General features: G+C 43.4%; 1 protein-coding gene across 1 annotated transcript in view; it reads right to left on the bottom strand.

The window, feature by feature from the left end:
• Window positions 1-17,736, bottom strand: part of LOC122790598 — a 530,756-nt gene that overhangs the window by 146,917 nt on the left and 366,103 nt on the right. The gene's annotated exons all lie outside the window — the stretch shown is intronic.

Below are 17,736 nucleotides of genomic sequence, written 5' to 3'. Positions count from 1 at the left end.
TATGTAAATTACATCATCTGCCAAACCATATAAATTTATGGACACAACTCTTCAAAATATGTTCAACTTTGTAAACTTGGATAGTGTTACTTTTTTTTTTTTTTTGATGACACACAATAAGATAGGGAAAAAAGTACCGAATATTTGCTATTTTTTGCAGGTTAGCCTAATTATGTCATCTCTGCCTACTCAATTGGGATAGAGAGATAAACAGCTGACAATAACCCAGGCAACCAAGGTTCATCTAAAAACTTGGGCACCTGATGGAGCTGGCATGAAGGGAAAAGGCAGAATGAGGCACAGATTTTTAATCGCTTCCAGTGGGAGAGTGTGGAAGAATGTCAAAACATGCATAAATGGACATCACCATTAAAAAAGGTAACTGCACGAATTACACCCTTTTACATTAAAACATAGCATTTATTAATACAATGGAATTAAAATGTGATGGTAAAACAGCTTCAGTGTTTAAGGACACAAACATCCAGTACATCCAGTCATGGTAAACCATTCCATATATAACAGCACAGATAAGTCAAGCCACCTCAGGAATACTAAAACTGAAAGAAGACACTTTCCGATTGTCTTCACTCTTCATTACTGCTCATTAGCAGCCAACAAACCTGTACAAAAAAAAACAAAAAAAAATTCTATCGCATTGCTCATTTCCCACCTTTCTGTAACTAGAATAGTTTAGAATAGATTTCAGATTTGCTGATTTCAGGACTCTATTGAGGTTTCTGTGTTGCCCAGACCTTACTGATGCTTATCAGTGAGAGTGGTAAGGTCTAAGCAGCCTATCTGTCACTAGAGGAGTGGTTTCAGCTCAGAAATTAAATTTTTATTGACAATTTGGGGATATTTCTATATCTTTCATCTTTCTGTTTAAAAAAAGTGTTTGCGCAGTTTTTGAGCTTGTTTAACCTCAGGAAGATCCTGTCTGGGCATCCTGCAGAGTTCTACAGAAGCAGAAATAGAGAAGAGAGACTTTCAGTAATTTAAGTACCTCCGTTTTGCTTTTTTTGCTTACCGCACTTTATTCTAGCTGTTTAACAAGGCTTGCTAGTTATTTTAACTGCATTCTGTTAAGTATTGCTGTTTTCACTTTATTTGCTCGTTTTAAGCTAAATTCAACTGTACTACTATTATAGGCTACACACTCCTGTGCTAGACATGTTTCTGCTTTAAATAGTGTTTTTGCAGTTCTAACTGTTGTATTTTTGAAAAAAACAAAACAAAACAAATGTATCGCCTTGCTCGTTTCCTGCCTTTCTGTAACTAGAATATTCCGGATTTCAGATCTGCTGATTTCAGGACTGTATTGAGGTTTCTGTGTTTCCCAGACCTTACAGAGATAGAAGGAAGCTTCTCTGCTTATCAGTGGGAGTGGTAAACTCTGAGCAGCCTCTCCCTTGCTAGAGGAGTGGCTTCAGCTCAGAAGTTGTATCTTTATTGGCCATTTTGGGCTATTTCTATCCCATTCATCTTTCTGTTTAAAAGAACGTGTTTGCGTGGGTTTGTGCGACGCACAGCACCGCTAAGCTCTCTAAGCACTCATATTAGACCTTTAAATCCAGCACTTGTTTAGAACATCTTGTAGCATTTATTGCAAGCTCACCCACTGCCGCTAGCACTAAAAAGGAAACAAAAAGCTTCAGTACTTAATCTAAGCATAAATAACTCAGTACTTAAAAAGCTAATCACTTTTCCAGGCATGTCTAAAGCTCAGTTTCCAGTGCTTTCTCCCGTTAATCTGGTGAACCTGGGCATCCTGAGGCAATGCAGCAATTGCCTCATGTACACAGACAACTCTCTCCTCCTACCTCCAAACACATCCACTTGTGAGAGATGCAAGTATATAGCCAAACTTGAGGCTTCACACTCTCAATCCAAGACTGGGTCCGACAGTCAGGAGGAGAAGGTTAACGCACACATCACATCACAGACAACACATAGCCCCCCTGTTCGCACACCACCACTGTCACATAGTAACACAAAACACACAGCCACTTTCATGAATGCTCTCTTAAGAAATGTGCCCAAACAACAGAGACCTCCGAGGCACAAACACAAGCAACCATCTCATCAAAGCATAACCCACAAGACACATAGCCCTCACAAACAGTGTGCCACTCAAGCTAAGCTGCTAAGGCAGAACAATGTACCTAACACATTAGTCATATGTGACTCAATTGTAAGGCACGCTGATGTCCCACTCACTAGGCTAAATAAGGACAAAGTCATGGTCAGCTGCCTGTTGGGTGCCAGGATTCATAGGTTCATAGGTTCATACTAGGCTATCTGCCCTAGGGCATTTATAAGCCTAGCCAGAGTGTGTTTGGCTTTCACCACCCATTTTAAATTAATTTTGCTATGCCCTTTTTCGAGGTTAGTATACTGTGACTCTGTCTAACAGTGACACAGAAGTGATACCCGGAGTAAACCTATGATCTCCCATCCACTCATCAAGATTCCTCTTGAAGAGAGTCAATGAGGGACTCTGCCTAACCTGGACTGGGATTTTATTCCAGAGTGAAGGGAGCCTCTGGGTTATGAATCTGTCCCTCCAGCATGTCCTATTTATTTCAGTGCTGAGGTTCAAGTCTCTCGAGCACGTGGCTCGATGGGATTTGGATTTTCTGAGGTGCAGCATGTCCATTAATTCCGGGTTGGACATGGCTTTATACGTCAGGCACAGATCGCCTCTGAGCAGGTGGTATGCCACTGAGTAGAGCTGGAGTTTCTTTAACCGGGCAGCATATGGCATCTGTTTGAGCCCTTTGATCCTCTTGGTGAGGTACTTTTGGGGTCTTTCCAGTTGCTGCAGGTGTCTGGTAAGGTACATCCCAAAAGGGGCATTGTACTCGATTATGGGCCTGATGAGAGATGAGTAAAGAGGCACAATGACTTCCCCTGATCTAGATGTGAATCCCTTCATGATTAGGTGGGCTATATAAAATGTTTTCTAACCACTTTGGCCACGTGGTTGTCAAATGAGAGATTGCTATCAACTTGGGTCCCCAGGTTCCTAATTACTTCTTCTGTACTTAATGGACTACCACCTATGTGGTAATTTGTGGGCACTTTGTTTTTGCCAAAGGGGATGACTATACACTTTTTGGCATTTAGCTTGAGGCCATGGCTCTGGCACCAGTTGTCTGTTTCTATGAAGCCCTTTTGGAGGATGCTTGTGTCGGCTGGAGAGTCGATTATGGCACCCAGATTGCAGTCATCTGCGAACTTGGTCAGCCACAGTCCTTCCGTGTTGGCCTGTACCTCCGAGAAATATATACCGAACAAGAGATGTCCCAGGACTGAACCTTGTGGGACGCCACTTGTAACTGGTTTGGAGTCTGACATGGCTCCAGCAATTCTAACCATGTGGGTTCTGTCCTTGAGCCAGTTTGCAACCCATCTAGTGAAATAGGGGTTTATATTTAAGCTGGTGAGCTTATCTATAATGCCCGAGTGGGGTATTGTATCGAAGGCTTTTGCGAGGTCCAGGTAGGCTGTGTGGACCACCTTCCCCTCGTCAATGGCCTTGGTGACTGTTTCAAATAAATTGACCAGGTTTAAGAGGCAGGATCTGCCCTTAACAAAGCCGAACTGGGTAGGATCCAGTGTCTGTAGGTCCCCAATATCTTTATTTATGAGGTCCATGATGATCCTTTCCATAGCTTTGCAGACCAAGCTAGTCAGGCTTATGGGGTGATAGTTTCCAGGATCCGTTGAGGCACCACCTTTGTGGAGAGGGACCACTGTTGCTGTACACCACTCTTTGGGTACATATCCTGTAGTAAGGCTGAGATTGAACAGTAGTTTTATGTTTGGGTTTAGCTCTTCTTGGAGTTCATGTAGGACGCAGCCCGGGACACCGTCTGGTCCCATTGATGCTGTGTTTTTTTGCTTTGGAGAGGGCGGCTCTTACCTGAGCATCTGAGATGTCAGGGGGACAGCACTCTGCTGGGATAGATATTTGCCCTTTTGGTGGGGGGGGGGGTTTTGGCTGAACCTGTCAGCTAGCATGTTGGCAATGTCTGTGGGTTCGGTATATTTTTTGTCATTTTGGACTAATTCTGAGCATATCTGGGAATTCCCAGCCAGGTTACTAACATAACTAAAGAAAGCCTTGTGATTATCCTTAGTGTCCTGTGCAATTTTTCTCTCGAAGCTGGCCTTAGACGATTTTTTGAGTGCCTGTAGTTTTTCTTAATACTGATCAGAGATGCCTTCCCTTTTTGGGATTTTGCTCTATCATGTAGTAGCTTCCTCCTTCTATTGTATAGTTTGTTTATGGCTGGGGTCCACTAGACAGGATGTCTGCCTTTGGAGGATTGGGTCTTGGTTTTATCTGGGATTGCATGATCCATGCATTCCTGAAGGTGTTCATAGAATGCGTTTATAAAGGATTCTGCGTATTTTCCACAGGCCCGGGGGCTTTGAAGGATTCCACCTCGGTTTTGAGGAGTGTGAAATTTGCTTTAGAGAAGTTTTTCACTGTGGTTTTCTGGGCAGGGGGTGGGGTCGGGATGTGAATATTCAGTGAGATTAGTTTATGGTCTGATCTTACCAGTGAGGGATACACTTCTGGTCTGGAGCATAAAGTCCCCATGTTGGTGATGATCAGGTCCAGTATGTTTTCCCCTCTTGTGGGAGTGGTAACAAGTTGTTCCATAGCATTTGAGTTTATAAATTCTTGGAACCTTTGAGCTAGGGTGTTGGAGCTAGAGTAATGCTCCCAGTCTATGTTTGGGTAGTTGAAGTCGCCCAATATAATGGTGTTTGGAGAGACCTTCATATTTTCCAGTGTTCTCAAGAAGGCCGAGTGGGGTTCCTGGGTTTGGGAGGGTGGTCTGCAGAAGGCTATAAACTGGAAGGCAGTTTTACCCACTGTTAGTTGCACATGGATAGTCTCTGATGCTTCGTGCTGTGCCACCAACCTGGAGGTGTGGGTATCTTTGACGAATATTGATACTCCCCCTCCTTTTGTGGTTCGGTCCAAGTTTTGGGGCCGAAAAGCATGGTATGAGGTATAACCTGGTAATGCTGGGGTGCTCTCGGGAGCCTTGAACCAGGTTTCTGTTACTGCACAGATATCGATGTTCTCCAGAACAGGATATGAGGACTGCCTGGGTCCACATGGGTGGAGCAATAGGAATAAAGAAGGAGAAGCCATTCTAGACTTCTGTCTGGCAAATGGCTTGATAGTAGCCAACACATGGTTCAGAAAGAGAGACAGTCACAAGATCACATACAAGAGTAGCCAACATGCAACTCAGGTCGACTTCCTCCTAGTAAGGAAAAGGCAATGGGGTAGAATCCATGATTGCAAAGTCATCCCCAGTGAAACAGTCGGTTCACAGCATAAACCAGTAGTTGCCACAATCAGCTGTAAGCAGTGGTCAGAGAAGGCTCTAAGGTCAACAGAGACCAGGCTAAAGACCTGGAAGTTGACTGGAGAGAAAGTACAGCAGTTCAAGGAATTACTCAGGGCTCTAGCACCCCAAGAAGAGGAGGAAATAGGTGGAGTTGAAGAAGAGTGGCAGCGCCTAAAAACAGCATGTGTTAGGACTACAGAAAAGATATGTGGCCGAGCCAGGTATGGAAATAAGGTACATAAGGAAAGCTGGTGGTGGAATGCAGAAGTGCAGGAAGTAATTAAAAGAAAGGAGTGCAGGAAGAAGTGGGAGATTGAAAAGACTGACCAAGCTAGGAAGGACTACTGGTTGGCTAACAAAGAAACTAAGAAAGAAGTTGCAATAGCAAAGAATAGGGCATCAGAGGCACTCTATCAGCTTCTGGAAAGTGACTCAGTAAGGGGCACAAAGAAACTATACCAGGTTGCAAGGCAAAGACAGAAAGATAAAGAAGATAGTCAGACACCCTTCATAAGGGATTCCAGCAACAACCTGCTTATTAGCTCACAGGACATCAAAGGCAGATGGAAGGAGTATTTCCAGCAGCTTCTGAATGAAGAAAACCCCACAGAAGCGGTACTGCCCCAGAAACAGCCTACAATAAGAGTAGAAGAGGAGCCCAGCTTAGAAGAAGTAAGAGCAGCACTAAGGAAAATGAAGTCAGGGAAAGCAGCAGGCTCAGATGAGGTCACAGCAGATATGATAAAGATGCTGGGTGAGCTAGGGGAGAAATGGCTCCTGAGGGTACTAATTGCAGTGTGGAGAGAAATGCGTATTCCAGATGACTGGAGAATAAGCATACTCGTGCCAGTGTACAAGAACAAAGGGGACATCCACAACTGTGGACAGTACAGAGGCATCAAACTCCTACCACATTGCATGAAAGTTCTGGAGAGGGTGATTGATAAACGGATACGCAGAATAGTAGAATGTAAGATGGGAGATGAACAGTTCGGATTCAGATCAGGATGCAGCACGATTGACCCGATGTTTGCATTGAGACATATACTTGAGAAGAAACTAGAGAAGAGGAGAGAGTCAAACTGGGCTTTCCTAGACTTGGAGAAAGCATATGACAAGGTCCCAAGAAAGCTGATCTGGGCAGTAATGCGGTGATTTGAAGTCCCAGAAACATTGGTAGAATTAGTACAGGCTATGTACAAGGACCCAGTGACTCAAGTACGAACAGTGTTTGGCCTCACTGAGGGGTTCCCAGTGGGAGTGGGTGTACACCAGGGTTCAGCTCTGAGCCCACTGCTGTTCATACTGGTAATGGACTACATCAGCAAACAGGTTGGAGAGGTCAGAGCAACAAAGCTGCTGTATGCAGACGATGTGGCAGTACAGGCAGACTCTGATCTAGAACTTCAGCAAAGGATAGGAGAATGGAATGCAAATCTGAAGGCACATGGGATGAAACTTAGCACAGATAAGACAGTGGTAATGGCAGCAGATTGGGGAAATCAGAAGAAGCTGAGAATAGAGATAGATGGGAAGATAGTGGAACAGGTAAACAGCTTCAAGTATCTGGGAGGGTGGTTGAGGAGAAGGGTAGTCTGAATAAAGAGGTCAAAGCTAGAATCAGAGGGCTGCAGCCAACTGGCATAGAGTATCAGGTGTAGTATATGACAGAAGAATGCCAAAGAAGCTGAAAAGTAAGGTATACAAGACAGTGGTGCGACCAGTACTACTGTATGGTACAGAAACCTGGGCAGTAAAGGCAGAACAGTTGAAGAAGCTAGAGGTGATGGAAATGAAGTGCCTGAGAAAGGTGGTAGGATGCACACTGCGGGACAGGCAAAGAAATGAGGACATAAGAGCAGAAGCCAAAGTAGCTCCAATTGCAGAAAAGATCAAAGAAAACAGATTACGATGGTATGGGCACATGTGTAGAAAAGCAGAAGACAATCTGGTGAGGGAGATTTGGGACAGACAGGAAGAAGGTAAGAGGAAGCGAGGGCGTCCAGCAAAAAGGTGGATGGATTGTGTGAAAGAAGATCTGCAACAGTCAGGCATGAGTGTTGAAGAAGGCAGGAGAGTGGCACTGAATCGAGAGAGTTGGCGACAGTTAATACGATACCCCGACCCCATGTAAATGGGAAAAAGGGGATGATGATGATGATGATGATGATGATGATCGATGTTCTCCATGCTAAGGAGAGTTTCGAGTGCGTGCATCTTGAGGTTTAGACTTCTGGTGTTGAGTAGCATTACTCTTAGTTTCTTATCCCTTGTGATACCTATGGAGGTGGGTTTGTCTTTTGAGCCTTGCCTAAAAAAGGCACTATGGGGGTAGCAAGAGCCTTTGCCAATATCCGAAAGCCCAGGGGTGACAGGTGCAAGCCGTCCCTAGCGAAGCATCGTGGCTTGTCGAGCATGTCATCCCAGGCTGACAGGCACTGGATCCCCTTTGAATGACACCAATACTTAAGCCAATTGTTGAAATTGATCATCTTGTCTTCATATTGTGGCATCATTCTTGGTGAGGGTAAGATGCTACTCAAGGTCAGGGTCATACCGGCCTGGGCTACATGCTCAGAGAGCTCCTCTATGTCTCTTTTCATGTAGTCCAGGGAGGTACGTCTCAGGTCATTCACACCAGCATGGACAATGACTGAGTCATATTTGTACTTGCCTTGGAGTGACCTGAGTGCTTGTGTTATGCGGCGGATCCTAGCGCCTGACAGGCAGCTCACCGTGACCTTCTCCTTGTTCAGCCTGGTGAGCGGGATGTCAGTGTGCCTGACGATAGAGTCACCTATTACAAGTGTATCAGGTGTGTTGTTTAGCCTTAAGGGCTGTGACTGGCACACTGGCTTTGTGAGCTATGTGTTGCACGTGTTTTGTTTTGGGGTAGCGGTTGCTTGGGTGTCTGCTTTGGAGGTCTCTGCTGCTTAGGCAGATTTTTATTTAGAGCCTCAGAGTATGTTTTTGTGTGTTTATGTGTTTGGTTTGCTGTCGTGGTAGGTCTATGTGAGACTGGAATTGTAGTGAGTGTGGTTTCCTTCTCCTCCTGACTGGTTATGCCAGTACTGAGTTGAGAGAGTTTAGCCTCCAGTTTGGCTATATGGTTGCATCTCTCACATGTGCTGGAATTTGTTGGAAGGAGGAGAGGGTTGTCTGTGTACATGAGGCAGTTGTAACATTGCCTCAAGATTCCCAGATTCACCAGCTGGACCAGAGAGGAGATTGACAACTGACCTTTGGACATGCTAGAATAGTATTGGGAATTCCTTTATAATTGAAAAAAAGGGCCAATGGGGAACAAGGTACTCAAGGGAGTTTGTGAGGGTGTAGTGCTTTTAATTTTTTAGTGCTGACTTATATAATTGCTTTAGTGAGCAAGTGCCAGGTAACTTAAATGCAATGTGTTACAGGTAACTTAAATGCAAAAACGACAAACAGTAACTTTCTTTCAAGTGAAACAAGGAAATACGTACAGTAAGCAATGCAGATATCACTAGGGATCCACAGAAGCGCTGAAAAGCCGCATTTTAGGTGGAATTAGCTTTTCAGGGAAATAACAAGCAAACAACAAGCATACAAACAAAGCTAGATTCAGCAGGCCTGGATCTAGTCTATGCTACAGCAAACAAGGTGTACCAATTACAGTAAGAAGCAGTTCAAATATGCAGGAAACAGATCCCCCATAACGCAATCACTTGGGTCTCTCCACAGCAAGTACAAATATGACTCACTCATCGTACATATTGGTGTGAATGACCTAAGACGTACTTCCCTGGACTACATGAAAAGAGACATGGAGGAGCCCAGGCAGGTATGACCCTAGCCTTGAGTAGCATTCTACCGTCACCAAGAATGATACCACAGTACAAGCAGAAAATGATTGACTTCAACAATTGGCTAAGTTTCCGGTGTCATTCACAGGGGATCCAGTATATGTCTGCTTGGGATGACATGATAGACAGACCTCGAAGCTTTGCCAGAGACAGCCTGCATCTGGGATTCTGGATACTGGCCAAGGCCTTTGCCACCCCTATAGTGCCTTTTTTAGGCAATCCTCTGTCTAAACCTCAAAATGCACTTGCTTGATTCACTCCTCAAACTGGAGAACAGTGACATCTGTGCAGTAACACAGACCTGGTTCAAGGCTCCTGAGAGCATCCCAGTGCTACCTGGTTACAATGCATATCACACCTTTCGGCCCCCAAATCTGAACCAAAGCCCTAAGGGATGTGATGACCAAACCCCAAAGGCAGTGATGCATCCATCTTCATAAAAGATACACACACCTTCAGACTTGTTGCCCAACATAACGCATCAGAAATACTTCAAGTACAGTTATCACTGGACAAAACTGTAGTCCATGTTGTAGCCTGCTACAGATCCCCCACAATGTCCCAGGACTCCCACTCTGCATTCCTGGAAATTCTGGAAAACATCAAGGTCCAGCATAATACCCTTATACTGGGAGACTTTAACTACCCCTCTATTAGTTGGAACAACTACTCCTGCTCCAACTCTTTTGCCCAACGTTTCCTGGAATTCATCAACTCCAATGCCTTAGACCAACTCATCCTCACCCCCACTAGGAGAAATAACATTCTTGACCTTGTCATTACAAACATGGAGGACCACTGCTCTACTCCTATGATAAACCCCTCCCTGGTTAGATCCAACTACAAGTTAATCACCACTGATATTCAAATCCTGCCCCCATCCCCGAAAAAGGAAACCACAGTGAACAACTTCTCCAAAGCTAATTTTGAGCTTCTAAGGACAGAACTGGCAAGCTTCACGTCATCCATAGAAATGAGGAATGGGAGTACAGCTGCTGAATCATACACCAAGGCATGGTACGAGCACTTGCACAACTGCATAGATAGGGCCATACCAAACAGAACCAAGATGCTCACCTATAAAAAAAGGAAGCCAATCTGGTGGATCCCTGCCATTAACAAACTCTACAACAGAAGGAAAAAACTGTTGCAGAAAAGGGTAAAGTCCGGTGACTGGAAAACTTCCCTTGGAAATCTCAGTAAAAAAACTGAGATCCCTCATCAAATCCACAAAAGCTAGTTACAAAAGTGAAATTGCTACAGATACTAAGGACAACCACAAGGCTTTATTTGGTTATGTCAAGAATCTGCATAATAATACGCAGATTTGCTCTGAGCTACAGCACAACAGAACCACTTATACTGAACCAACTGATATTGCCACTATCTTGGCAGACTGGTTTAGTGCAAACTTTACTCCACCCTCACCCCCCCCAAAGGGCCCATCCACATACCCGAGGAATATCAAATCCCTATCATCATGACTGTACAAGTAGAAACTGCACTGACCAAAGCTAAGAATACAGCTTTTGTGGGACCAGATAATATACCGGTTGTGTCCATGATTTACAAAAATAATTGGCACCACACCTGAGTACCCTGTTCAACTACAACCTCAGTTCTGGCTTTGTACCCACTGAATGGCACACTGCTACAATCATTCCACTCCACAAAGAGGGTGCGACTACTGACCCTGTGGAACTACCACCCCATCAGCTTGATGAGCCTGACCTGTAAGGCTATGGAACATATTATTATAGATCTTATAAATAAGGATATAGGGAACCTTCAAACCCTAGACCCCACACAGTTTGGGTTTGTGAATGAAAGATCATGTCTGCTCAATCTGATAGACTTCTTCGAAGATGTCACCAGAGCAGTGGATGTAGGCAAGGCTGTTCACACAGCCTACTCGATCTAGCCAAAGCCTCTGATACCATCCCACACTCTGGAATCATTGATAGGCTCCCAAATCTGGGCATTAACCCTTACATCACTAGATGGGTTGCCAACTGGGTCTCTGACAGAACCCACACGGTGAAAGTAGCTGACTCCAAATCTGACAACCGAGCAGTTACAAGTGGAGTCCCACAAGGATCAGTTCTGGCTCCTCTCCTGTTTGGTATCTAATTCTCTGAAGTTCAAGCCAACACCAAGGGACTCTGGTTAACCAAATTCACGGATGACTGCAAACTGGGAGCTATTATTGATTCTCAAGCTAATGTGGACATCCTACAAAAAGGCCTAATGGAGACCAACGACTGGTGCCAAAACCATGGCCTTAGGCTCAACGCCAAAAAATGCAGTAATTCCCTTCAAGAAAAACACGGTGTCCGCAAACTATCATATCGATGGGAACCTACTTAACTCTGAAGGTGTTATAAGGGATCTAGTGACACAGATAGATTGCAACCTCTACTTCAACAACTACGTTGCCACTGTAGTTAGAAGTCCTTCTACATGGCACATCTCATCACAAAAGGTTTCTCATCCAGGAATAAAAAAGTCATTATTGCTCTCTTCTCATCCTTCATCAGACCCATTATAGAGTATAATGCCCCATTTGGCATGTACCTCACTAGACACCTCCAACAACTGGAGAGGCCACAGAAGTTCCTCACTAAGAGGATCTTAGGACTCAAACATGTACCTTATGCAGACAGACTTAAAAAACTTAAAATTTACTCCATCTCATATTGCCTACTTAGAGGCGATCTTTGCTTGACATACAGAGCCATGTCTGACCCAGTTTTGCTAGACATGCTTCATCTGAAAAAAATCCCAATCCCTCCGTGCTACTTGCTCCAAAGACCTTAACCTTATCACCACATTAAACGGAACCTGCTGGAGGGATAGGTTCCTAACCCAGAGACTTCCAATACTCTGGAATAAACTCCCCATTCATGTTGAGTACCTCAATGGCCCTCTTCAAGAGAAATCTTGATGAGTGGATGGGAAATAGGAAATTCACCCTGGGGATCACTTCAATTGCATTGCTAAATAGGGGCACAGGGAACTAACGTCTGGTAAGCCAGATGACTGGGAACACTATTGGGCTAGGCTTGCATTGGCCCCAGGGCTGTTAGCCTAGTACTTCCCTATGAACCTACAAACACCTGAAAATGGTTACAGATAAATATTTAATCAATTCCTGGCAAAATAACAGAAAACTGCCATTAACTGGGAAAACTACTCGGGTACCAACACCTTTTCCCAACGGTTCTTGATCAACTAATCCATTGTCCCACCAGGGGCTCCAGTATCCTAGGCCTGGTCATTACCAACATGGGAGATAGATGCTCCACACCAGTGGTCACTCCCTCATTGGTCATAAGCAAATCACCCTTGACATCCACATCCCACTCCCTCCCCCCAGTAAGGAAACCTCCATAAAAAACTTCTCCAAAGCCAACTTCATGCTACTTAAGTCAGAAGTGACAAACTTCATGGCACCCATGCAGACGAGAGCTGAAAGTTCAACTGCTGAATCCTACACTAAGGCACTATACGAGCACATCCACTTGTGCATGAATCGTGCCATCCCAAATAGAACCAAGATGCTCTCCTCCAAAAAAATGAAGACAATCTGGTGGTACCCTGCCATAAACAAACTATACAACAGAAAGAAGAAACTGTTGCAGAAAAGAGGAAAATACCAGGATGCAAAAAACTCCCTTACCAGCCTCAGTAAGAAGCTGAGATCCCTCATAAAATCCTCCAAAGCTAGTTACAAAAATAAAATTGCCAAAGATTCCAAAGACAACCACAAGGCATTCTATAGTTATGTCAAGAATCTAAATGACAATGCTCACATCTACTCTGAACTACAACAGAATGGCATTAAATATACTGATCCCAAGGATATTGACAATATCCTGGCAGATTGATTTAGTGCCAACTTCACCTCCCTCTCACCCCCTAAAGGGCCCATCTCAATACCAAAAGATTGTCAAATTCTGGTAATCACAGCCACACAGGTAGAAACTGCACTCTCCAAAGCTAAGAATACAGCATCCATGGGACCAGATGATATCCCGGGCTGTGTACTACATGAACTACAAAATGAACTGGCACCTCACCTAAGTGCCATGTTTAATCATAGTCTCACCTCAGGCTTTGTACCCACTGAGTGACGCACAGCTACAGTTATCCCACTCCACAAGGGGGATCCACCTTGGATCCCAGGAACTACTGTCCCATCAGTCTGACGAGCCTGATTTGCAAGGGCATGGAATGCATTATCATGGAACTTATAAATAAAGACACTGGCAACCTTCAAACACTGGAACCAATCTTGTCTCCTGAACCTGACTGACTTCTTCAAATCAGTCTCCAGAGCTGTGGAGGAGGGTAAGGCGGTCCACACAGCCTATCTGGACCTCGGCAAGGCCTTCAACACCACCCCCCACTCTGGAATCATAGATAAACTTACCAAGCTCGGCATTAATCCCTATGTCACTCGATGGGTTGCCAACTGGCTTACTGACAGAACCCAAATTGTAAAAGCAGCCGACTCCAAATCCAGCTGCAGACAGGTGACAAGTGGAGTACCTCAGGGTTCAGTCCTGGGACCGCTCTTGTTTGGCATCTACTTCTCTGAAGTACAGGCCAACACTAAGGGACTCTGGCTAACAAAGTTCGCAGATGACTGCAAACTGGGAGCCATTATTGCATCCCCAAATGATGTAGATATTCTACAAAAGGGTCTTACAGAAAAAGATGCTTGGTGCCAGAGCCATAGGCTCAAACTTAATGCCAAGAAATGCATAGTTATTCCCTTTGGGAAAAACCATGTACCCATGAATTAGTCAGGAAATCCTTCTATGTGGCACACCTCATCACTAAGGGCTTTTCATCCCTCATTAGACCCATTATAGAGTACAACGCCCTGTTTGGTATGTACCTCACAAGACATCTGCAACAGCTGGAAAGGCCGCAGAAATACCTCACTAAAAGAATCACAGGACTAAAGCAGATGTCCTATGCTGACCCTCTAAAAAAAACTCCAGCTATACTCTGTGGCATATCGTCTACTCAGAGGCGATTTCTGCTTAACATACAAGGCCATGTTAAACCCTGAGCTATTGGACATGCCCCACTTAAAGAAATCCCAATCACTCAGAGCCACACGCTCCAGGGATCTAAACCTTGTCATCACAATGAACAAAACATGCTGGAGGGATAGGTTCCTAACCTAGAGACTCCCCATACTCTGGAATAGACTGCCCATAGATGTCAAGCGGAACACCTCCTTAGCCCTCTTCAAAAGGAACCTTGACGATTGGATAGGAGATAGGAAATTCACCCCAGGGATCACGTCAGTCGCCCTGCTAGACAGGGGTCCAGGGAAGTAAATATTGTGGGAAGAAATATCTGTGAAATTGTTTGGCTAGGCTTGTATAGGCCCTAGGGCCAATAGCCTAGTACCACCCTATGAACCTATGAAAATAAATGCATATTACATTTTGAACACAACATTTAAAAGGTGTTCAAAAATAAAGGGATGAAGTGGCTATTAAGTAAAAAAGACTACTAAAAGATATCCAGAGCATGTAAAATGGTCAGTTGTATAGTACAAACATATTTACAACAATACCAGACAACTGCTTCAAACAGAAGACAGCATACTTGAAGCATGCAAAACATGTCTGGAACAAGCTTTGAAATGTGAGAAAGGCAGCAGTTTTAATGGCACACAGAGCTAAAAGAAGAGTGAAAAAAGTGAAGTACCTCCCAAGCACATACCAGCTCTGCCTCAGAGTCGATATTATTAACACTCCCAATTAAACGTTTGATGCTACAAAGCAAGCAATGTTAAATAAAGGTCTTACAAGTTTATGCTACTGGTAACTCCATCCTGGCACTGAACAGAAATAGCCCCTTTAAATTAATAAGAAAATTACATTTAACTATGTACATTTCCAGCAATTTACAAACTCAAAAAAATTCTTTCAGCAGACAAAGAATTTGAATTTACTGAAACAGAGGGCACAGATTTTGATTCTTATGAATTGCTAGTTGAACTAATGAATGTTGCATGGTACACTGAGGCTTCTTATTAAAATTCTTTGGACGATACATTTAGAGATTATGCTTGTATAAACTTTGACAATTCTAAAAATAGTTATACCTTGTTTTCATAATGAAAAGCATTAATACTTTTATCCGGTAGGTCTTTAAAGAAATCTAATAATTTTGCAAGTGTACATGATGGCATAAAATTTATACTTTATGAGGACCGATGGTTTGTCTACAAAATTAAGTAATCAGACATTATTGTAAGCCCCCTGACAATGCATCAATACATATAAATCCAGTTATTTCTGGATTACCATAGATGGGAAAATTTTACTTGGAAACACAGAGCACAAATAGAGTAATTAAGGGTACATGATTTGAGCAAACACTTTTGTATATGGCTACTACAAGTCTCTTTCTGAAAATAGTTAAATATTTTAAAACTATTTCTTTTTCATGGTTATCAGAATGAATTCAATAAGTTTTAGAGGGTTTAGTTCTAAATTTCAAAACTTTGAATTTCTTATGGTCAAGACCATAAGATCAAAGTTTTGAAACTTCGAAATGTAAATAAAAAAAAAATAAAAAATCTTTTTTTTTACGTTTTTACAGGGGGGCAAGCCACCCTTGCACCTCCCACACCCCCTGCTAATTAAATATATCTACTCCGAGATTGCACTACAGCAAGGAAAACGGGCAATATACCGTTCCACACTGTATGGTGATCTCCATTTAAATGGTTCGAAATTTCAAAACTTCAATCTTATGGTCTCAATCATAAGAAATTCAAAGTTTTGAAACCTTCCTAAATCACAAAGACCTCCTAGACAAAGTACACATAAAAAATACCCTCAGCTTTGAAAGCAACACCCACATCAACACATAGAGCTACATCTTATGGAGCCTCTAACTTAAAGCCCATAAGGCAAGTCACCACACAATCCAACATTCTAGTTATTGGAGACTCCATTGTGAGACACACTAATGTCACTCTCACCAGGCTGAGTAAGGAGAAAGTTACGGTCAGTTGCTTATCAGGAGCTAGGATCCGCCACATTACATATGCACTCAGATCATTGGATCACAATTACCAATATGACTCAGTCATAGTCCATGTGGGAGTAAACGACATAACTCCCTAGACTATATGAAGAGAGACGTCATAGAGCTCTCAGAATATGTGTCTCAGGCTGGTATGAGTCTAGCATTGAGCAACATTTTACCTTTACCTTCTCCAAGGATGATGCCACAATATGAACAAAAGATGATTGACTTTAATAATTGGCTTAGTTTCTGGTGTCATTCTAAGGGGGTGCAATATTTCTCAGCATGGAAGGAGATGGTCAACAGACCACGCTGCTCTGCCAGGGATGGTCTGCACCTCTCCCCTCTATGCTTTCGAATATTAGCTAAAACATTGTCTTCCCCCCATAGTGCCTTTTTTAGGCAATGCTAAACTGAAAGTACTTCTGGCATAGCAAATCAAAACCAAGAAAATCTAAAGGTATTACTGCACAACACTAGGAGCCTAAACAAAAAACTCCACTCCCTGGAAGCTCTCGTCACCCTAGAGAATGCTGATGTCTGTGCGGTCTGTGAGACATGGTTTAAAGCCGTGGACAGCACACCAACAGTGCAGGGTTATAATGCCTTCCACACATTTAGACCAGCTACTTCACAGGCAGGGACTAAAGGTGGAGGTGTCTTGATTTACATCAGAAATAAATATACTTCAAGGCTGGTCAAAAAGGACAATGCACTTGAGCTGCTCCATGTTCAGATCACCATAGGTAAAATCCAATACCACTTCCTTGCAAGCTATAGGTCCCCCTCTATGACCCAAGAAATCCATACCATGTATTAGAAACACTAACCATCCAACCCAATACCATATTCATGGATGAATTTAATTACCCCATTATTTACTGGGAATCCTATACAACATCAAACGTACATGCCCAGAGATTCCTGGATTTTGTAAACACAAACTCCCTGGACCAAACAGTCAATACACCAACAAAGGGTGCAACCATACTGGATCTGGTTCTCACTAAAATGGGAGTGCTGCACACCCCCTACTCTAATGCCTTCCCTGGTAAGGTCAGACCACAAAATGGTCTCCTTTGAAGTAAAAATAAAACCTGGACCCCCAGCTAAACCAGGAATATTCAGGAACTATTCTAAGGATAACCTCCTGCTATTGTGAGAACCTGGCAAAATTTCAAGCCCCTATAAACCCTGAGAACACTTCTGCCTATGCAGAACTGTTCACAGAAACCCTGTACAAGTATGTTAATAGCTGAAGAGAGGCAGCTGTGCCCACCAGGAAGTACAGAACTAACACTTTCAACAAGCCACCCTGGTGGAATCACAAAATCAATCAGCTGTATAACAGGAGGAAGAAAATCATGGCAAAGATTTGGAGGTGCAGTACCCAGCATAATAAAAGCACTCTCATTAAACTAAACAAACCCTGAGTAGCTTCTCATGGTGCCTGTGAA

This window comes from Protopterus annectens, chromosome 16.part0, assembly GCF_019279795.1.
Source record: "Protopterus annectens isolate FY-2018-M chromosome 16.part0, PAN1.0, whole genome shotgun sequence".
NCBI classification, from domain to species: Eukaryota; Metazoa; Chordata; order Ceratodontiformes; family Protopteridae; genus Protopterus; species Protopterus annectens.
The sequence above is the reverse complement of the archived record's forward strand: the minus strand, read 5'-3'. Positions and strand labels throughout refer to the sequence as shown.